Genomic DNA, 24,792 nt, shown 5'->3' with positions numbered 1-24,792 from the left:
AGGTGAGACTGAAAATGGGGGCGGTTTTGTGGTTAATATCGATATTATATCATATCTGTTCCAACAGCACAACAGGGAGGGCGGTGTATCTAGTGAGTAGAGAGTTGGTTCGTCATGCCGAAGACCCGGGTTCGATTCCCACAAGGGTACAATATGTGAAGCCTATTTCTAGTGTGCCCCGCCGTGATATTGCTGGAATATTGCCAAAACGGCGTAAAACTGAATTCACTTACTCATTCACTGTTCCAACATAGAACGTCGTTGTTGTCTTTGATGCCAACGGATATTGGTTAATAATTCATGACATACACCTTTAAGAAGTAATTACTGTGCATACAGTTACTGCAGGGGGGTTTATATAATACAGATTGACAGCGTCTTAATATTTAATGATGAGAGTATCTTTTCTCAATGAAAACTTTCTTTGTGATAACTGGAATCTGTGGAACCAGCTTTTGCATCTTAGAAGCAGGGAGGGTTCATTGGTTTTTGGAACTATAACTTCCAAAGATGAATTGTGTCCCCAATTAGGCGACTGATGAAAAACTAAGGAACAAAAGCTTTAGTGACGAGTCAGTAACGAGAGGCAAAAAATATGCAGGTAGCTTTGATAGATATTGGACATTATCACAGGGTCGAGCAAGGGTTCCGCCGTTAGGTTTTTTTACTGTTGTGTTTTGTTGTTTGGGTAATCAGGTCAGCTAGTGAAAAGGAGTACTATCAGTGTTGGTTGGTATTCTTTGGAATGTGCTCTTTAACCCCGCTTTACGCAGTGTTCCAGTAATGCCCCTGAGTATCTGCTTAATCGCAGATTTTGAGAGTTGATAGTTTTGAGATACCTTGAAATATAACCGGGGCTCGCATTAATTCGAATCCACAGTTCATAGCTTTCCCAAGGGACGCAACTGCGTAGCACATTGCAGTGCCTTCCCGTTTCCAACCAGTTCCTAATTCCTATGGCACCTTTACGTGCTTATCTGTGAAGAACCTTTTGATGGATATGATAAATAAATAACAAGATGCACATACAAAATACTTAATACGTGTATATGTCCTCTAACATGAAGTCAAGTCGGATACGTTTCCGAAAGCTCCGCGACATATTGACTCTGTCGTTGAAACGACTGTTTAGTGATGTTTTCCTACCGGAACAAATGGTTATTTTATTTCTGACCTAATCAGCTTAGAGGTAAGTTGGGTCTTGATCATGAGTCTGGCGACAGCACGTATAAGTCTCGGAGTATATGTTCCAATGATGAATTGACTGCTTGCATGCAATACATTCAGATTAGTCTTAAGCCAAGTTAAGGAAGATAGGATATTGCTCCCAGGCATGATGTCGGACCTTTAGTCAAAGGCTTAGTCTTGGCATGGAACTGACAAGAGCATGTGTCGTTGAAGCCGCTGTGTAATTGTCCGTCAGCAATGCGATACATGGGTGGACGGTTTAGCAAATTAATCAGAATTATTCTACGACTGTGTAAACGTGATTAATTAAGAGAATCCGATACAATCACTTACATCTTATACCACGAAAGCCGGAGATTCTTTTAAAGTAAAAAAATGAGTTATATACCATTTAAGCAATACTCCTTCGTTTGAGCATGCGTGAGCATAGGAACCCTAGAATGGTTGGGTCTGTCCACAATGTTCGTACTGGCGTTAATAATATAAAATTGACTGACTCACACACTCGAACAGTAAATCAACACCGGCTATACATCGATTTAGAGCTGTCACGAGCCAAACCTATAAATTAAATGTTCTGTCGGAAAGGTAAATTGTATCGACATGAAATTCGATAACGAGATTTCTTAACATATACAAGCTGTTCTTAACTGTCGTAATATGTGTCGTTAAAATGAGACTAAACTACACGTCATGGACACACACTCAAGTGAGGAGCTGGCGTGTCACCTAATGTCTACCTAAGTGATAATTCTGTGTATTTGAAAACTCCCGGATATTAATATCACCAACAGTATTACCACGAGAGTAATACTTCATAGCGACGGATGATTTGTTGGCCGGACCAGTCAGTATAGGATGCTATGTTAATCAATATAGTCACCAGACCGTGCATCTGAAACAACGCCTCATGATCGTATTTGTTCGCTATTTAGGTATACAGTTCACTCTTTTGTCTTTGAATAAACTCAAAGTTGAATGACTTCTTCTCGCAGTACGTTTAGAACAGCAAAACATCAACGTAGTCGAATTGTTTTGGATAATGGTCCATGAAATCGATTATGAATCGATGCTACAAAAACTACTGTATTCTTCAAGCAAAGGCCTGAGATCGATTCCTTCATTTTGCCAGGTCCTTTTGTAGATAAAATTCAAAAGCATATTGTAGGAATATTTAAATCCACAGCGGACTATCAATAATACTAATATCAAACTGATGTATAAAAATATAACTATTATAAAAATTATGCAATCGAAGACAGCGGGGAGCCAAGGAGAGCAGTAAATGCAACCTATACGTCCATTAGCAGACGTCATTGACGCCATCTTGGAAACTGGGTGACGAGTCTACTTTAGCATAATGTATGGAAGGCCCGCAGAGTTATAGGGGCATAAAACACGACTCGCCATGTCGGGACAATAAACGGAATAGGAGCAAGACATTAATGCACGATTGCACGCATATTGGTCACATAATCGGCATTTAAATCAAAATAACTCAACATATGAACACAGGCAACACCACTTCCTGTTGCGCGACACATACATCCCCCAAACCGGATATTGTAAATTGTGTTTTCGCAGCCGCAGTTCCGTAATCCCGTTGTGTGCCCGTGACATTGCTTCATAGACTGATAATAGCTAGGAGTTACTTTGTTAATTGGTTTAAAAATACTCCCAATTGAAGGGCGACTACAGTGCATTTCTATATTAGCTGGCTAAACCTAATTTGCTGATATTGCGATAAGAAGACGTACTCGAAGACAGTGAGCAGTGAAATTGATTTGTTTCAGCCGAAATGCGGGATAATTTCACGGCCCTTTTCCCACCAGCTTCACAGATGGCTTAAATAAAAATACAGAGTTATGAATTCTTGTCAAATAATTCATAATATTTTCTCTCTTAAGTCAAATGACACAACCTGGAAAAAAGTTGAAAACATTACCCCAGCCCCCATCAGCCGCAGACTCGGAATTAGTTGTAACCTTGCGTGTTTCAACTTTTGATTAGGTTAGACGCACTCATGATCACGGCGTAGTAATTAGAAAGACAAGCCCTTAACGTGGATAACAATGGCGTTGCTACATTAAACGACTGAAATACCAGACCATATTAGTGTTTCTGCATCGGCGTGAAAATACTATATTCACTAACCAGTGGCTTGTGTGTACACAACGACTAGAGCTGGAATCTGTATATACTGATGGTCATTAAAAAGGGAACGTATTGAATTTCACCATGGAAGATGCTTCTGTATGTCAAACGAATTCGTGATGTCATTACAGAAGGAATATAAGAAAATACTATGAGGTAGGTGTCTTCCTTAGCTTACACACAGATCAGGTCTTGTGAGTGGACATATGAGGTGCAGGACTGGGAATGAATTTGGTTTTACGGACATGTTTTGTCTATTTCGTAGAAAGGAACATCTCTACGTCTTAATGCAGTTAAACAGGAAATATTATATTATTTACTGATTTGTCCAATTCTGTTATTTTAGAGTGATTGTGTATGATTTTACACGGCCTTTAGCATTATTCCAGGAATATTACGACGGGCACACCAGACATGGGCCCCACACATTGTACACATATGGGGAATCGAACCCGGGTTTTCTGCGTGACGTGGTGTTACTGTAAGCACTAGGCTACACATGGAATGATATCCCAATTATGCAAAGTGGTGCTCATGATGTTGATCACTGGATTGTCTGGTCTAGACTAAAGATAGCCGCCTTGTATCTGGAATACTGCTGAGTACGGCATTAAAAAACCCAACTAACCTTTTACAGGCGCAATCGACACAATACAACAACCAATACTTCAGGAAACTGGAACCCGATCTACGAACGCCTAACAATCAATTAACGAAACTGGAAGAAACATGACCAAAAGATCGTAATTCTTAAATAACAATGAATGTGTATGAAACAAGCTGAAAATGTAATACAGTTGCTGACCACTTCCACGCGGATTTAACTAATTGACAGGCAGCCATCACCCTCTGACGGCCATGTTGTCATCCAGGTCACGTGACATTCAACTCACGGACAAGTTAACACGTAGCAACGCTTATTCCGAGATTTTGTCAATAATCCGAGTTCAATTTAACTTCACGGTAATAGATTTTTCCAAGAGTTTGATATTCAGTCTCTGTGCTAGTAAGAAGCCACGCAAACAGTTTGGGACAGAAATCATTCAGTGGGGACAAAAACTTTAACATTCTGGAAATTTGTTTAACAGCCCTTGAATAGAAGATGGAGACGCGACCGTCCCGATGGAATTAGGTTGAAAGGTGACAGAAAAGCGTCGAAAAATATCAACTGTTTTAGTTTCTTCGATAGCGTGTTAGTTCCACGTCAAAAGATTCTGAAATATTACTGAATTATATTTTTAAAATTTTGACATATGGAGTTGAAGTAGTCATTTGGCGATTTAATTCTAAACGTTTTAACCTTGATTTAAATTGATTTTCTTTCTAAATACTATCGTAGTTTTTAATTTCCATGATCAAACAGCAGAAAAATTAATACAATGCTTTTAATTTCTGGTTAAGGGCTGGTGATTGTCTTGAATGCATGTCAGCATACCCGGACTTCAAAGACATGCTCATGATATCACTCACATGTTTGTCTGGATATACAGATGGAATATTGCAGAGTGCGGTTTTAAACAAATAAATAAACAAGCAAACAAATATCAGATATGTCAAAATAGGTCTCCAGTCATTTACGCGTGTAAAACATACGGCGACCTATGCGCGGAATATGATTAAATCATGTTTTTGTGGGCAAACACTGAAAATTGTTATTTACGCATTTCCATGCTTTGACATGGTTGTGACATGGCATTATAACGGGCAAAATCAAGACGATTCGTCTTACAGCCATATCACTATAAACCACATACCAAAATGCTTAAATTCTCGTAAGGAATTTTTAAGGACGTTATAGTGGAGTGGTTTTCATTACAAAAATAACAGCAATATGTAATGGCGTTACAGACGCATGGCGGTATAACGAATCTTGAAAAGCACGCACTTCTTCTGATGGCTTTCCAGAAATGTCTTGTTGGAATGAACATGTTTATTCATGGATATTAATATCTTGTGACGAAAAGATGTGGAATTGAAACGGAAAACTCCTTGATTTTTCACGTTCATTTGCCATGTCGCTCGTTAATTTGCACTGCGGCAACATGCCATGTTATTTCTTGATCTGCATTATGGATTCGAGTGTTCCCTATAATAAACGAGATCACACAATTCACTCTAACAGAAAGATAAATGAAAAATCGAAAATCTTGAAAATAAAAATAAATTCATTCCATCGAAATGGTTAGAAAATGAGAAAATATAATTGAATATTCCAAAATAAGCTTAACTCGGTTTGATGGAACCCGCGAAAGAAACCAATTAAAATCCCGCCTTCTAGTGCTACTCATTGGTATGGGCTGACTTAGAGGCAACGGTAACACTAAACTCGAAGTAATTAAAGACATTTTTTGAAATATCTGACCGATCAATGCAAATGGCACATCAAATATCTTAACCTTCGGCATAATGAAACTGAAAATACGTATTGTAATCACGATGCTCATTAAGGGGAGATTGTAAAAGAGGTTACATTTTCTGATAGATGAGAACTGGTGTGCGTGGTGAACGTTGTAAAGCAGAGAGCAGCGAAACCTCGTTTATCCGGAATCTCGTTAAGCCGACGGTTTAACTGTAATTGGTGTGTTTGTTTAAAGGCGAAATCAACAAAATTCACAAAGCTAGCGCTACGACTAGTCTCTATTACACTACAGAAGGTAGATAGTCGTGGGTTATTGTTAATATATGGCACTTACGACTATCTTATCGCCAAGAGAGCTTCGAAAATCTAGGCCCTGGGCCCAGCTATATATTAACATAACTTACGACTATCTTAGCGCTAAGAGAGCTTAAAAATCTAGGTCATGGACTTTGTGTAATGGGATTTGCATCAGGTGATCTAGTAACTGACTTCAGGAGCACTGATCTATGCTTTTGAGATACGATAATATTTATGAACTACAATTCTCCATCGGGAGATACTAAAATATTCTCACCCTGACCAATACTTATGTGATACTTAAGTGATACTTATGTGATACTTATGTGTTTCCATCCGCATCAGGATTAGGTAATGCGGACACTTTCTCTGTCCAGAATCATCAGGTTTCACAAATAAATTGAAAACCCGAATCAGAAATACCCTGATAAAACACGGTATGACTAAATGGCGGCACGTTAGTAGGAAGACTAAGAGAGACATCAGACATTTATGTAACTTAAAAATGTCAGTGAGTGCGTGAGCGAGTTTAGTTTTACGCCACACTCAGCAATATTCCAGCTATATGGCGGCGGTCTGTAACTGATGGAGCCTGGACCAGGCAATCCAGTGATCAACAGCATGAGCATCGATCTGCGCAACTGGGAACCGATGACATGAGCCAACCAAGTCAGTGAACCTGACCACCCGATCCTGTTAGTCGCCTCTTACGACAAGCAGAGTCACCTTTTATGGCAAGCATAAAAATGTCGGTTAAAATAGACAAGCGTTTGTTCTTGTTACCGTGCGTCTTTAGTGGCGGTGGGGTAGCCTATGGTGAAACCGTCCACTCGTCACGCTGAAGACCCAGATTTAATTCCCTACATGGGTACAGTGGGTAAAGCCCATTCCTGGTCTCCATGTCGTGATATTGCTGGAATATTGCTAAAAGCGGCGTAAAAGTAAAATACAATAATATATTTACAGACTTGCTAGGAATCTCAACCATTAACAGTGAGTTAGTGTGGTTTTACTCAACAACGACATATGACAATGAGTGAGTGAGTGAGTGAGTGAATATATTTTATGGTATCACGTCGAAGGACACGGAAAAAGGTTTTCACACATTGGGCCCATTGGGGGAATCAAACTTGGGTCTTCAGCGCGACGAGCGAACACTTTACCACTTGGCTACACCACTGTCCCTCAAACCTTAATGAAACGCAACATTCCATCAAGAAAAAAGCTCGTTCACCAATCATTGACTCATTCAGTGCTAACGGTACATATGTATGGCCGATTTACATATAAATAGCATTTACATGCTTATTCAAACAGGCATTTTGGGCGAATAAAACTGAGGCCTTTGTATGGAATGCTGTAAGGGACATTTCGCATTCTCATCAAAATGCCTCCAAGCTATTGTTTCGGAGATGATAATACAATTTCCCTACGTTTTAAACAGCGCAAACACCGCGTCCTCGCCCCGCCAAGTTTGTTTTATCGGAATCCGTTGATCTAATTAATCTTAGAAGCTGTGAGAAAAAACACCGTTGGTCGGACTCCACCGCAGCCGTCAATTTAGTTTGCATGCAGGGAGACACATCACGCAATATTCAAATCATCTCTTAGATTGGGATGAGTTTGGAGAGTACGAGTCCCCCTTGAGACAGACCGACGAACTTAAACTGGGCTGTTAAGTGGGCGACGCAGGACGAGGATCGGGCTTGGACCTAGTTTGGTATTGAGCGATCTACACCGGGCTTTTAGTTCCTCTGTAATTGGAGACTTTGCAGGAAACAAAGAAGACGGCGCAGTGACACTATGCCAGAGATTTCTGGAACCGGTGCTTCTGGTAATGAAGTAATTCCACCTTGTGATTGACAACGGTTGATGCATTCTTGAAATGGTTGCTTAAGATGCTGAAAGGGGTGAATTGGAAGAAATGGGATTTGGTGAAGGAGCCTGACATGGATATAGCCAAGGCGATGTGCTGTTGGTACCTCCCCGTGGCCATTCATTGACTAGATTGTGACTGACCTCTCCTTGACCAGATAGAGACTGACCACTTGACTAGAGAGACACTGACCACTTCTTGACTAGACAGAGACTGACCATTCATTGACCACAGAGTGACTGTCCACTTCTTGACTAGATAGTGACTGACCACGTCTTCACTAGAAAGAGACTATCCACTTCAGGACTTGATAGAGACTGTCCACCTCTAGGCTAGATAGTGACTGACCACTCGTTGACTTGATAGTGACCACACATTGTCTAGATATTAGAGAGTCACTGATCTTTCATTGACTTGATAATGACTGGCCACTCACTGGTTCAGCAAGCCTGTTACGTATATTTGGGTGGTGAATAATCTTCTTGAGGTAGCGCTTACAATTCGTCTTTAGAAACCCACAAGAGTACCAGGTTGATCATTCCCATTCGCGCCGACCGATACTCATGATGTCACTCACTAGATTGTCAGGTCAGATCCCAATAATATTTATAGGTGGAACATTGCCAAGTTACAAACAAGCAAGAAGTTGTGGTACACCCATCTCCAGGGTGTACTGCGGCATGACTGTCAAACAGGAACACCGCGCGCTGAAACCAGCCGTGAGATCATTACGCAGATACATACTGCGGGTCAATGAGGCGACATTGTGCGCACTAGGTCAATGAGACACAGACTAATTTGGGAACGTCGGTGTCTTCAGGGTATTCGCATCAATATCTCTCTCACAAAAAGAGAAAAAATCGTCAAAATGCAGGAGTAAATTAAGTGCAGATATAACACCGGGTATTACACGAACAACGAGACTATGTTGTCCTTCCGGCAACGACCGTCATGGAGGAAAAGGTCTCACTAAGACGTTGAACGTTGATCGAATTCAAACGTCAAGGTCAAACTGGTAGCGGTGTGCTGTGGAGTGGAGCTGAGCCAATCATGGTAAAGGCGTAGGCCCTGGCAACCACACGCCCTGATACTAGTATGTAGTACTAACTTAAGGCATGCGAGGTGGTATTTAATTAAATGCGCAGATTTGACAGGAGCAAGACCGTTTTTAGAGAACCACTATTCCAAACTAACACGCAGACCCTTCTCTGGCGGGGGCCATTGGAAAAACTAATAAACAAAGAGACCAAAACCACAGAGTGAGTGTAGCTTTACGCCGCTTTTAGCACAAACTTTACATTTCCAGGGTATATGTTCCACTGTGGTGGAGAGTTATCGGAACGTATAGCCTGGAGATATCGAGGATGCATTTAGCAACATTCCAGCGAAATCACGTCGGGGACACCAGAAGAGGGTTTCACACATTGAAACCGTTTGGGAAATCGAGCCCGGGATTGAAGGGACGGCTTGAACCACTAGGCTCACCCACCGCCCGAGTTACTGATAAACAGCATCTGGCACATGCATCTCCCTGGCCATATACACTGGATCACCTAGAAACTACTGCAGTTCACATATGGCGTGGTACCTGCACAACACACATTGTTCTTTCCTTACCGTACCAGGACGTTTTTAATAAAATAATCAATAAAATACTTTTACCTTTCACGACTGCCGACACGATGCAGTATGTTACATCATGTCTCAGTTATCACATTTCCCTGCCTCGTGTCGTACTTTTGAATGACGTAATATCCTTTTATTTATATGACGTCAACAATTAAGTCATCTGATGAATTCCTGTGGGCATATATACTTATCCCTTGCTTACACTGGCATCGGTAGCAATTTAATGCACAGCTGTATTAACTACACAAAATATAATCCCACTGTTCTTGTAGGCATGTCATTGCAACAACCAATGGAAGATCTTGCTACTGATTCAACAATTCACTGCAGACTTGAATCTCGAGTCGCAATATTTTTTTTTAATGAACATGCATTGGAAATCAGATAGAACCGAAAGTCTGATCAAGAGTAAGGGCGGCGGACTAGCCTTGTGGTTAAAGACCCGGGTTCCATTTCCCAGACCGGTGTCCGGTATCCCACGCCGTAATTGCTGGAATATTGCTAAAATCAGAGTAAAACAAAACTCACTCACTGATCCAGAGTGAGCTCGAGGTGAGACTAAAAGAATGTTCCCTATCACTGTACGTCTGGTACAATAAATGCGATGCTGTATTAACAGTATTCCGGTTTAGACCGTGTCTGGTTTTCAAAGATTCATCACTTTGTAATAGTGTTATACACTACGTTAATTTAATGCTTAATGCATTGAACCCTCGAAATTCAGGAAACCTTGAGGAACGAGTACTGTAGGAAAGCTTATGTATATAATCATTGTGACCCACCGTGAATTACAGGTTCAGCTAAAGTGCAGTAATTTGCGCTGAAATAGCCTATTTCAGACTGAACTTATTGATTTAATTAGTGAACTGAAGCCCCGTAAACCAACGGCGGTAGTTTCCCCATTGTCGTCGTCATCACTGCTATTGACGTATACAGGTTGTGGAGGGTTTTTTTTATTCTAAAAGCTTACACAGCAGTACCTCCTCCAAATTCCGGTTAGAATTGCCCTTCAGCAACCTTTTAGGGAGCAGTTGGCAAGGCTCGCTGACTTGGTTGTTGAATATAAATGCATCATATCTGAGACACGAACATTGGTGCTCATGATGTCGGTCATTGGAATATCATCACAAGACGGGGTTATTTAAGGGATATTTACAGTTTACAAAAAGATATTACGAACAAAATTCACAGATGATGGAAACTATCAGATATTCACCCATAATTCGGGGACATTTGTAAATCTGAATGACTTCACTGGGAACAGTCAGGTTCTGATTACAGAAGTGAAAGAGTTCGCATCCACTAGCACCTACTCGTCGCCAGTCAGGGTCAAATCATCTTGACTGGAAGCACTGGAGATCCCCAGGGACACAGACTTGGAATTAAAGACAAACATTGTGGCGAGTACATTTCACTGAATTCCAATCACTCATGCCGGACAACGCCAAACGAGTCCACAAACCATTTGTTATAGTTTCTGCTTTCTGTCGGTCTTTACCTACGCTCCAGAAAGTTTATTTGCAGTGTATTTGTTCTCGACCACAATGACGTGACGTCATCCCAAGTGTTTCTTTGATGGCATTTTCGCTCGGTTTCCAAGAAGGATATACCCAAAGGATCTTTCAGATGCGACTAGATTTTCGACTTGGCAGAATAAAAAATGCGAGTGGACATTAATTGATAGCTACGTCAAGAAACCCGGGACGCTCCGACGTTCAACTCTCGTTTGTAAATCTCACAGACAGTGTGGAAGCGAGAGGACAGGATTACACTATTCAACAGAGCGCGCTGTCACATGAGGAGACCGAACACTCTGTAAGGTTTCAGAATACATATTCTATTTTCTAAACCGAAAATCCTCAAAAAATTAAATAAATCACGTACTAATGTGTAAAAACACAAATAATGATATTTCTAATTGCTTGAGAGCGGTGGTATCGGTCGCAATGGAGGCTTCATGCAGTGGTCCGTTTCATGAGTCACATATCAAACGAACAAAGAGACACTAGAAACACTACTGCCGGTAAATATTGTAATCCTTTTCACGGAGTACAATAACTTTCTTATCCATTATTTCAAATTCCCTTCACCCGTGAGATCCGGATTAGAATAGATCTTCAGTAACCTATGCTTGGCATAAGAGGTGACTAACGGGGGTCGGGAGGTCAGGCTCGCTGACCTGGGTGACGTCATCGTAACCAAATTGCGCATAACTATGCTCATGATATAGATCACTTGGTTGTCTGGTCAAGACTCGATTATTTACCAACCGCCGCGTTTTAACTGAACTTGAACTGTTAAATAACAAACAAACAAACAAATGTTCCAGGGTATGGCGTGTCTTACTGTTCGTTCTTACGGTAACACACAGAACAGTACTGATCACACGCCAATCAAGCTGTGAAATATACCCCTGCCAACCAGTCTTTGTTCTATCCCCGTAATGTCGAGTGCCAGGCAGGGCAACAACAAGCACCGTTGTCTTCCGATGTGACGCGTCTAATGGATTAAACCCCGACCTGACGCTTCCCGGTCTATTTCCGAATGAGAACAACTGATATAAACAAAACCGTTGACTTCAAATTTGTCAACGGATCGGGTTTGACTTGAGGGTCACATACTTACAAATACTGTCAACATACCTGTGCCGTAGGTTCCAACAACACCAACGTCACTGCTGAAACCGGCTATAAAATGCAAGCCTATGCTATTTACCCAAAATATGACGGAATAAGAGACAGTGAAATATACCCAACACACATAAATACATTATTTCAAGTTTCGGAGAATATCAAATTTTATCGAATGTTCAGCGAATAAGCCATGGCTTCATTTTATTAAACATCTGTCATACTTCCGGGGAACTTAGATTATGGAATGAAAACCAAAGGAAGTAGCTATTTAAGTAATTTAACTGTAAAAAAGATTCCGTATGTCTGTTGGTTTATCAGTGAAGAAGAAAGCCGACAGTGGAAGTAAAAAAAGTCACACTGATGGATGGGGAAGGTTTTGCCCTGTGCTCCAAACAGACGTCCTTGTGTTTTCGTCAGCCAGTATATTAACATGCCATCCTGTTGTGTTAACAGATCGCAGGGTTAAAACACTTCTCTGACATTGGGAAAGTAATAAATCTACCAAGCTGAAACAATCTTGTTTACTGAATCTATTACATATCAGCACGCATGTTTGTTTTTGTGGAAACCCCTCTCCGGGGCATCTTTTGAAGATGGAAATTGTGAATATTTATTGCAAATTATTGAAACAACGGGTTTCGCCTGGAATCTGTGTATTTCAATCTTCCGGAAAATACAACTCATTTGTGAAACGTTTTTTGTGAAAGAAATTCTTGGAGTTGTTATGATCAACAATCAACATTTTGTGAGCTGATTGAGTTAAATGAGCAAATGTTGCATACGCTTGACGAGGAGATATGAAGATAGGCATCTATTTAAAAGTAATATGGGGTCGACATTTGCATTAACTCACGTGCCAAATGTTATGAGTGATGTTAGAGAGAAGTCAAAGTGATGCAATGCCATGTCTGAAATGTTTTTATTTTGAGAAATGAACGACCATATTATGGCTCTTAACCAAGGATCCTGGCATGATGAAGGGATGTAACTCTGATATGTGAAAATGAAACGTGAGTTGAAATTCACAGCCACATCGTGACTAAATCAAATTATACATAAATAATAATTATTATTATGCGAATTATATGTACTTATAATTACGTGTACATTTCACGAGTGTCATTCCCAGCTGTTTTGATCGACACGCGCGATAATCAATTTCTGTAAGTGTCACTCACTAACCATGCTTCAAAGAGTCAGCAAATCAGTGAAGCAAAGATGACGACATAGATATACCACTTTCACTGCAAGGGCCAAATTTACTCAACTCGTCAGCAATATCCATTACTGCTTGGCACTCGAAGACATTGAGCCCCAGTCGAGGATACTGAGAGTTCTAAGTAAGACTTCTCAATCTACTCTCCTTAAATACCGACGTTTCCGCAATTCCTGACATTTTCAAATCTTCTCTGTCGAAATCGGAGCCGGAAGGTTACTTTACGATCTTCATGCTCTGAAGAGCGCTTTCATGAAATTATCTCCCTTGGCATCAAAGGAAACGCCCCGGTACCCTCATCGTAGTAGATTGGCTTTTGATATCAAGACGTTTATTTGAGTAAAGAGAAATGTAACTCCTGCTTTAAAGAAGCATAAAAGGCGGAAGATAGTTGGTGGCTGGATTTGATAGAAAGACTAATTTAATTTCTTCTTCCTGTGATCGTACCATGACCGAATCGTCTGGCGAATACGACTCCATATGGATTCCGGTATACGTTGGGCCTTAAGTGCTGCTTCGTTTAAAGGGCGATTAAACGATGAAATGACGGCTGGATAACGACTTGAGACTTGAATACTGGTGTGGATTTGCGCTCATGCCACCCATCACCTGTTTATCTGATTCAGGATCCGTCTAACGGATTGTCGTAAGACAGCGTGATGTGGCTGCTCGAAAACAACATGCATCGCTCTGGATCACTCTGAACACACGTGCTATGATGTTAAGGTCACAGAGAAGATCAAGGAAGAGGTCAAGAGTTGTGAAAACTTGTTCTCATCCCTTTCCTTCATGAATACTAAGCGGTCGCTTGATGGTTCTTTAAAGCCGTACTCAGCGATATTCTTGCTATATGGTGACAGTCTGTAAATAATCATGTCGGAACCAGACAGTGCCATTATAAACAGTATGAGCATCGATCTGCGCAACTGGGACTTACGACAAGCATGGGTTGCTGAAGACCAATTCTACCCCGGATCTTCACGCGTTCTTTGTTAATCGAATATGCCTGTTTGAAAGACAAGATCAAGCGCACACGCAAACACGCAAGCACGCACTCACACTGGATCTCCAAACATTATTTGTTACAACAGATCTCATGATGAGAATTAAGGTTTTCGAGGACTTCACGATTTGTTAATCTTCACGTCTGAAACTACAATAGGTAATTTATCTTAAATCGGAAATAGAGAATATTTTTTTATATATTCTCATCTCAGTATTTTAATTTCGGTAAGTTACAGTGCATGAATCGATGCACGTCCTTCTTCAGGCCTACTAATCACTAATCACATTACAATATCAATTCAAAGTTTTCCCCAAGAATTTCCATTCATTTCGTTTGTTTCAAATCTATGAAGAAAATATGCATCCTTAACCAAATACACTTATCAGCACTTAATGGTCATTAGATACACTTTCCTTAGTACTTGAAAGAAAGAGATACTGTTAATTTTCATTATTGATGATTCAACAGACACTTGGCAAATACCACATGGATCATAATTAGCTAAATTAGACAGTTATCGGAGACATTGTAAGGTTCAACAAGAATGGTGATGGGGTATTTCCTTCACCAGACAGTGATTATCATTGTTACGGTGTCACCGAACTCGGGAAAAGTTCAATATAATCTATATTCAAGCATTGAAAGGCCACGTACTTAACGTGCCCAATTCAGTGTTCAATCATAATGGTCCCAGTCTCGCATGTTCACGTTGCCGCGAGATCTAACATTTACAGCAAGTGGTGATATCTCCAACACATCGAGTGTCACATACGAGATGCTATAAGTTAATATAAAACCTCTCGGTTACAAACCCTCGTGTCAGCAAACGACAGTTTGAGAGTTTGGTACCACTCGGAGCGCGGGAAAACTGCAGATGGCGAGAAATCATATCCGGAGGCGTGACGGTGTGCGCATGTCAGCTCTCCCACTATACCAGCTATCAGTAGTACACGATAAAGCCCTTATCGTTAATAGCGGCTACAGAATGTGCGGAATCAATTGGACAAACTCGTCCGATTTGTTGAGAATGACATAATTGATAAAAAACTCCTCGAAATTCGTCGATGGAGAAACAGCAAACTGCGCAGGAGCCTTGTTCAAACGCTGCCAGTGGTGCATCAATTGATGCTGGTTTGATGTGTTATTGATACGCCCAGCATCGATCTGCTGATTGGGAGAGCTGCAGCAGCAACCGCAGCATCCATCAACAGAGTCGACAACTGCATTGTGGAGGCAAGGTGGCGGATATATCCGCTGACAGGTCAATCTCGGCAAGGTGACACTTTCCTGGCTTTTATGTGACAGCTATCTGGATGTCTAGGAACCAACGCCTCTCGAGACTAGCTCTGTCAGCTTCGAGTGACTTCTGCCGACGCCTGTTCTCTCTCGTTCCCTCATCCATCTTGCCTGCCATCACCATTGATTTTTCTATGAATCCATCAAAACCAGTAAGCTACACTGATACCGAAAAGTGTACACAAAGCGGACCTGGTACTCAATCACCAATAACCCTGTGAGAAGCACAGCCTGCTGTAAGAGCGTTTGCCACGTGGTGCACGCGCCCCATCAAAAGTCGTCTGCTTGTGAACATATGATGACACTCCCTTCAACCGCGTAACACTTTGACTACAACCAGAAATGACTTCACCACCGGGATCTGTAGAAAACACGGTAAGCGTGGCCGTGTTCCAACGCGTGCGTGACTGGTGCCTGTTGAAAGCTAAAGCTCATAATCCTGGTAGTGTTTGATCTTTAGGACTGGCTGGTCCAAGGAGAGTGTTTGCGACTAGCCTGAGGAGAAGGTCCAGGAGGACATCGGCATTGCAGTCAATTGTTGTCAGGTTACACTGCAATAAAATTCTTTCTTGTCGTTGACGTAGTTATGCAAGATACATCTGCAGCTGAAGTCGGCTGAGAGGAATCGCCTCCTCACACAATATGTTCATGAATATTTATGGCTTTCAGTCCTAAACGTCTGCCAAGAAGTCACGCACACAGGTTTTGTGTATATTTGATGCTCTGAAGTTGGTTTGTCAGAAGGTGCGCTTTGCAGGCACTCCCCTTGGCTTGAAGATATGCGGTCTCACATATATATATTTCATCTCTGAAGGTAACGATGATGGATGTTTCGAAACATTGTGGTTAATAATTCAACTTCTTACATCTATCATTAACTTTACTGTTCCAATGAACGGAACATTTAGAGGTTTGCCATTTTGGCCTTAACACATTAGTGAGTAAGAGAGTTTAGTTTTACGCCATCTTTAGCAATATTTCAGCAATGTCACGACGGTGGACATCAAAACTGGGCTTCACACCTTGTACCCATGTGGGAAATCGAAATCAGTATGTATACTGAACAGCAAAAGAAACTCAATTCTGCCTTTTTCTTACTTACAGAAGACATAAACATGAACGCTTACTTTCATTACTTTTCATTTTTTCGAAACTTTAGCTTTTTCTGTTCAGTACACATACTCCGGGATAGCTAAAGCTCGTTAGACTGAAGGCTCGAAATCAATTTCCGACATGGGGATACTGCGTGAAGCCCATTTCCGGTGCCCTCCGCCGTGATAGTGTTGATAATATTGTAAAAAGTAGTGTAAAACCATTCTCACTCACTCACTCAAGGGTGAACTTAATCATGTTCATCTTGAGAACAACCTCTTTCTCTGGCCACGCTGTCCTTTTAAATGCGTTCGGTTGGATGATGATGTCACACGGAGAACGATACAGTGAGTGGGTGAGTGAGTGAGTAAGTGTGGCTTGAAACCAGTGTTACAATGTCCCTGCCATATCATGTAGGGGACTCTTGAACTGGGATCAACACACTGTACCCATGGAATCGAACGTGGTCTTTTCCACATATGGACAGGCATTTGAAGAAGTGTACATCTGAAGAAGTGTCATAAGATATTCGTCCGGAAAATGGGGTATCCGGACAAACGAGATTTCACTATACAAAACTATACAGTACGCAATGTACAAGAACTGTAAGCATAACGATGGTGTTGTGTTTATTATGGAGGTGAGTATACCCTTATAGATACTCGAACGCTGTCTAACAAATGCCAAATACCTTCCACTATAGACAGACATGTACACTTAGCTTTGCCGTATTTTCTTACAACAAAAAAATCCGATATCTACTTAAAATTGTCAGCATGATGTCAGTTAATATCCTCGTTACGACATCGTGAACAACGTTTCCTGTGTGTGCGCGGACTGAAAAACAAATAACCAAACATCAATAAAGTCACGTGGCCACCCCAGGAAAATACAGCATTTGGAACTAACGTGGAGTTACATTTCTCACAGTGTAGTTCGTTCTTAGAATACTCCCAGACAAGTCAATTGTTTCCTGGTAGTGCTTGTGGTATTATCTACAGATATGAATATCTGCGATCGCGCCAGCTCCGTGCACACCTTCCCGACTCCATGGCAGCACCATGAATCCCAAGAAGCACAACTCCGGCAAATGACGCTAAGAAAAATGCCCATAAGTCTCTCGTGGAACTCGCAACAGATAATTCGGAGCATCCCGTCTAGAAGTTCCGGATAATTCCTGGGCAAATATTATTGAACGGCGCTAAACAATGGAAGATAGGAAGCCCTATGCAGCTTACCAGCAGACGATATTTGGCTTTCCAATTAATTACCCGGAACGTTTACTGAAGCCGGAAATGGCCCAGTGAGCTAGAGAGATTCAGTGTTTCCCCTCCAAGATTAAATATTGTACTACCTTGAATGAGGTCCTGCTCCCGCCTTCAAAGCTGATCTCACAATTGTCAGGCCATGTGTGAAAGATAAAAGAGTTGCGCCTCCAAGAGCAACGAGTTGAACAAAATGGGGTATGCATTGAGTTGCGAGACTTGTTCAGTGTATGCCATATAGGTGGACAGTCAGTGCAGGTGGTTACTTTCTCTATGTTCTATTCCCGTTATATTTAACCGCCATTAAGAGCTGGTGCTTGTTATTACCCTGCCTGGCGTTGGGCCTTATGAGGATAGAACAAGGACTGGACAGTTCGGAGTAGGTATATTGTATCTCAGTGGGGTAGCCTTACCATGGTTACGGCATGGCATCTCGGTGGTACAATAAAACCAGTAAACGCAGTAAAACGTAAAGACGAGCCAAATATACTTTCTCAACACACGTTCATTCAAATTTCAATAAATTCTTTATTGATCCCCGAGAAAAATGACACCCGCACATTTTCATGATTCCATCCAACACTGGCTGATATTTGTTTACAGCATTTGCAGAAACAAACATCTTTAGGACATTTGGTCCGTTGTCCTCGAAAATGGTTCGATCAGAATTATGACTCTTCGGAGATTCAAATCTTCACTTTAGGTTATGTGCCATTACACAATACTGACACACTCACCCACCTGTTCACTCACTCACTCACTCATTCACTGATTCAGTTGTTACCTGCTTTACCAAATGATTGATGCTGCAAAGCCCATCAGCAAAATAATGATATGGAAAAGTTTACGAGAATGGATATAATCTAGACATACAATATCGATTTGTGACAGTTCATGATGGGGACCAAATGACATTGTCATCACTGATAACTATTAAACTCTCAATATCAAGGCATTAATAATGCTCTATATAACCTGGATCAGTCATGTCGCATTAAATATTTCATTAAACATTGACAAGACGCTAATGGCCATCATTCGTCAAAAATACGTAAAACATTATTGAGAGGAGTACATGTAATTATTTATGAGGGCAAGTAATTGATATAATCCTATAAATGGTAAATCTGTCTGTGAATAAGTTCCTGGATTCCAGGAAATAACTGTCTGTGGAATAACTCTGTCTTCAGATGCTACATTGCTCTTAACGTCACTCATTCAAATGTGCGGGTTGTATTGAGTATTTGATGCCTGAAATATAATTACACAGATGGTGTTATTGTTATTTATCATGCTAAACAATATCAGTTATTTGTCAGTAGCGTTCGCTTTCTACCTGAACCTTTACCACCGTCATGAGCAATGACGTCACAATGAATAAGTATGACGTAATAACAAAAAGGAAATTGTGCGACGGGTGTTTCCATTACATCCCCTCGAAAAGGTGGGTGTTCTGATAAGCAGATATAATATTTTCGACAGTAATATAGACGACCGGGCAAAGGACGTTAGACATTGATGGTGGCGTAAACTATATTTGGTACGAGTTTGGTAGCTGTTATTTACGTTTTCGGTTGTTTCGGCAACTGTTTTGTATTTTCTGCCGTGTGACGTTTTGTTGAAGCTTGTAATTTCTCGTCATATCCAGTTTTCAAGGGTATACTGTCTCTGCGCCGTTTTTAATAATGAATTCGCCATAGGTTTGGCCAAATCAATGGTGACTCACAATCAACCAAGTTGCCAAGTAACCAGTTCCAGTTGGTTCCTTTTGTAATTGAGGAATCATCTCTGGGTTGAAGATTCCCGAGTTCCAATCCTTAACGTTTATTCACCGATCAGTTGGTAGCTAACACGTCCATTCATTCTAAATGAGGCTCTACACCGATGTTAACAATGTTTCAGACGCATTTTGGAGAGAAAATAAGCAGCACGTTATGTCGATGTGAACCCAAATCTTCTGCGTGAGAGGCTAGCGCCTTTACTTCTGGGCTACCATATGGCCTTGAACTTCCGACCTGCACTAGAATCCCTGAACTAAGGTCACATCCGCGTTAGAACCAATGCTGTCTTAAGAGGCGCCGGGGTCAGGTCATCAGCTCCCTGACTTGGTTGATGGATGTCGTGTCCAAATTGCGTTGATTGATGCTCATGAAGTCCATCACTGGATTGTCTGGCCCGATCTCGATTATTTCTAGGCCCCCTTAATATTGCTCGAAGTCGCTGAGAGCAACGTTATCCAACAAGTAAACACGAATAATCATCAGCTGGAGGAACAGCGTCAATTTGCGCAGGTCACAGATGTAGTTTTACAAACATAGGTGCTGTCCATTCCGTTAAAACAAAATGCATGACAATGAGTTTGGGTGTTTGGAAACTCCCTGTAAAGGTGATAGTACATAACGCCACTACACATTGTTAACTGTATGAAACTAACGGAGATGAACATCCCAACTCCCTCACGCCCCCACTCTCGCACCTCAGACTATCACCAAAGAAGCAAACGTATTGTCTGTCATTTTCTAACTATAACGAGTTTCTACAAACGGTTCTCTACGACATGAGACATGACAAACATGTTGGCAACGTCGTTAAACGGGCTACATCAAAATGACCTGATCCAAGCATCTCTGACACTGTAAGCGGGTCAAACAGTCTAGTGAGTGATTAGTTTTGTTTTACGTCACAATGTTCCAGCCGTATGGCACCGATCTGTAAATAATAGAGTCTGGACCAGACAATCAAGTGATCAACAGCATGAACATTGATCTGCGCAACTGGGAAAAGATGACGTATCAACTAAGTCAGGGGGCCTGACCACACGATTCCGTTAGACACATCTTGCGACAAACATGGGTTACTGAAGGCCAGAAGTCTAACCAGGATTTTCATGGGTACACTTTGTCTAGAAGTCAAGTGATCCCAAGATATCGATGAAGACATTAAAGGAAGGAGGAACGGTCATCTGAATGATTGAAACTGTAAGTTGTATTTCAGATACAGTTATGAAATATTTTACATCGTTCTATTCATAGTTGTCCCCTTCATCAGACATCCTCATTCCTTTTTATGTGATGAAGGCATTCATGGAAGAAGGAACCATCACCAGAACCGTACAAAACTATATATTGTATTTCAGATACAACCAAGCAATATCGTGCATCATTTTATTCATAACGGTCCCCTTCATCACACATTCTCGTTATGAAGTTAACCGTATTCAGAATTGTGTCTGAACCTGTGAACACAACATCCGCAGAACCCAAAGCGGGCTGTTCCAGCTACTTGGTTCTCACGGAGCGTTTATGTTGGTCACATACAGGCTAGACCGAGCCATCGGTCTGAATTGTTAGATCCTGTGCACTTGAGATAAACATGTAATAGGAACACATGTGTTCTCTGCGTGAAACTAATGGCCCATGCACATCGAGAGCGTCGTCAGGAATATATCCCAACTCTGCTCAGAATGATCCACAACTCTACAGTACGTCCAAACCACTATGACCCTTTTCATGAGTGGGAATCGATGACCATACTACCGTCATCCCGTGGTAGACCTTCTCGCGTCGCCATCTTGTAATGGCTGACGTTGATTTATGACTGCTGATTGGCTGAGCAGGTGGGGATTTGTGGTAACTTCCGTTTCCGTTTTAAAAAGTATGACATTTTTTCATATCATTTTTATCAGCTGAGTTGAAAGGATGGAGAAGCTGAAAACGCGATGTTAATATATTTGGGAGCACTGGGACCTTACTGAAGCCAAGTCGGTTGCAGGCTTTAATGAACGCGGAAAATGAAGGATTCTCTTGAGATGTTCCCGGCTGTCTGGAACACATGCATGACAGAGCAGCCTTGACAGAATGACTTCTGGGCCTGTCCTAGACGTCCTCCACTCCCTACAGACTCTATAAAGGTTTGACTGAAGCCCCGTCACCTCAATTATCAGCTTTCAACGGTCCGTATGTGATCATGTCAAAATGACAATTGGGCTATTCTGCTCGTATGATTCATTGCCAATAATTTCAAATAGGAATTGGTACAGTCTACGAATATGTCCTTCATTGCCCTACATCCGAACCAGGTCCTAACGTAATTTGCGACCAAAATTCTTTGCAACATACAACATTACATAAATGACGTCAATTGACATGAAACGGTATCAATATAATTAATCAAAACCACCAAAGAAATTAATTCGTATCCATTTCAAAGTATGTAAAAATATAATTTTATGGGTATTTTTCGTTGATCAGTTACTTTCCACGAATTTAAGATAAACTATAAACCAAAATAGCTGGGCATAGGGTTGGGTATAGGCTGACTGATGGGACACTGAATAAAAGGTTCTACCCATATACATTTTATATGACTGAAGTTTAATTTTCTGAAGTTTTTCAGAGATATTATTGAGATCGTTATAGTTTTACTCACTGGTTGCACATCAATGAGGGTTTTGACTTGAGTGTTAATCTGGATATTAAGAAAAACGACACACGTTTCCAAACATACTTCGTCTCCACATCGGCCTTCCTGAGGATATAAAGAAGTCTATCCAACGTTTAAGGTAATTTGATGCCGAAACACCTATTTTATGAATATTCGATTGGTCGTTATGACAACGCAGGTAGTACATTCATTATTCAAGCAATATATTACCGTTATGTCGCTTACATACTTATGCCTCCACAATTTTTGCATTTTGTCGATATTATACCAGTATGAAGCTTATGAAATATATCGTTTACCCAAGTGAGTCAGTGGGTGAGTATAGTTTTACGCCGCTTTTAGCAGTATTCCAGCAATATCACGGCTGGGGACACCAGCCGTGCGTTTCACACTGTGTACCCATGTAGGGAATCGAACCCTAGTCTTCGGCGTGACTAGCGCGACACTTTAACCACTGCGCTACCATACAGTCCCAATACCCGCGTGAAGTCCATCTCTACATATACGTGTTTAAGGGAAAATAAACGAATGGGTTATGCTATGGGGTTCTTGGAACAAGGGTGTCCTCCAGTGTATGATAAAACTATTGTAAGACCACATTTGGAGAATATGTATTGTAAACAGGCTCAGTTTCCCCCATCAGAGAACCAGTGCAAAGCTTGTAAGGGAAAATGTTCGTTTCTTGCTGCCAAAAAAACATTTTGTATCTGTTATTTCAGTCTGCCAGTTTCACCATGCAATCCCCTGACTGAGTCTATGTTCAAAGAGAACAACTTTGCGGAGAAACATGTAATGTGACTTCTTGTAATAACGTTTGAGTGCTGCACTGAAACGTTGCTCTGTGCAATATACAAAAAGTTGTTATCCATAGCATCGTACGCATCATTTTTACCTCACTAACTCCTAGAATGCCGATCAAACAATTAACATTTTATTGCGTCTCGCATCACATTTCCTCATGTTTTTTCTCATAATTTCCCTTTGACGCGTGTTTTAGCTTAGAATAAAGTGAGAGATGAGACACAGACAGACACACAGAGTAAGTCTCCCACACACAAACACAGACAAACAGATGCAGGAACATATAGAAACACTGTCACAAACATACACACACAAGGACCCGTGAAGATCCGGGGCAGCCTCGGTCTTGAGCAACCCATGCTTGCCACAAAAGGCGACTATGCTTGTCGCAAGAGGCTCGCTGACGTGGTTGATACGTGTCATCGGTTCCTAATTACTGTTGGCATGCTGTTGATCATTGGATTGTTTGTTCCACACGCGATTATCTACAAACCACCGCCATATAGCTGGAATATTGCTGAATGTGACGTAAAGTTAACTTTAGTCCCTGGCTCACACGCACGTGTGAATGCACGTTACTACACGTGCGGTAACCTTGAACACGACATTATGATCACATATCACCTCTCCTCACAATCTCCACACGAGGTCTGTTGATCAGATAACAGTTCGGCATATGGCATGCAATCCCCAATATAAACAAAACAATGACATATGAGGAGCATGTATAATGGTTTGCTCTTCCACTGTTTCCAAATCACTAATCCGATTATAAGAACCACCAACTTGATATTTCTGCTCAAGGTTCTGTTTATGATAATCAAGATGACTATCACTGGGATTGTATACATTTTCAAGCTGAAATTGAGATTACGTAAACATGCATGCTGGGACTTGGTTCCAAACGAGGCTGTTTACGATCTAGAAGTTTGGACCTGCACAGGTGTTTAGTTAACGCTGACGTTTTTGTCTACTTCAAGTCTCGCTGGGTGTCGTGATCATCAAGCCTGTTTACTGACCCAAACCAATTGAGATTGAGCACGAGCTGAACACAATGAAATAAAGTCTCAGAACGTGCAGAATATAATCTAAACATATTCGACCGTTACATTTGCACTGTGTTACATTTGTTTGTAAGACGAGTTACTTTCACGGGATAGAACCTGGGGCCCTTATTCTTGAAACGTTCGTTGCCCTAAGTATTCTTTACTCTGGTCGTAGCTAGTATGTTAAGAATGGGCGTAACAACTTCGTAGGGACGACCGAAGTTTCATTAATAGCTACCCAGTTTTCATTTGCTATGACGTTATTTTTGCTGGGTAATGTAATTGTTATAAAATGATGATGATGATGATGATGATGATGATGATGATGATGACATTTTTCACATGGGTCACTCGTCTAATTTCCAAATAAAATTACATACAATCTTAACATGACTATAGAAAAAAAATATTCACATCATAATAATAAACCCCGACAGTATAGGTGAGTGTTCCACCATAAATTGGCTTCACACATTGTAGCCATGTGGGGA

General features: G+C 41.1%; 1 long non-coding RNA gene across 1 annotated transcript in view; it reads right to left on the bottom strand.

Moving 5' to 3' along the window:
• The window catches only part of LOC137258036 (uncharacterized), a 76,427-nt gene that overhangs the window by 23,241 nt on the left and 28,394 nt on the right, over positions 1-24,792 (bottom strand). The gene's annotated exons all lie outside the window — the stretch shown is intronic.

This window comes from Haliotis asinina, chromosome 12 (genome assembly GCF_037392515.1).
Source record: "Haliotis asinina isolate JCU_RB_2024 chromosome 12, JCU_Hal_asi_v2, whole genome shotgun sequence".
In the NCBI taxonomy this organism is placed as follows: domain Eukaryota; kingdom Metazoa; phylum Mollusca; class Gastropoda; order Lepetellida; family Haliotidae; genus Haliotis; species Haliotis asinina.
The sequence above is the reverse complement of the archived record's forward strand: the minus strand, read 5'-3'. Positions and strand labels throughout refer to the sequence as shown.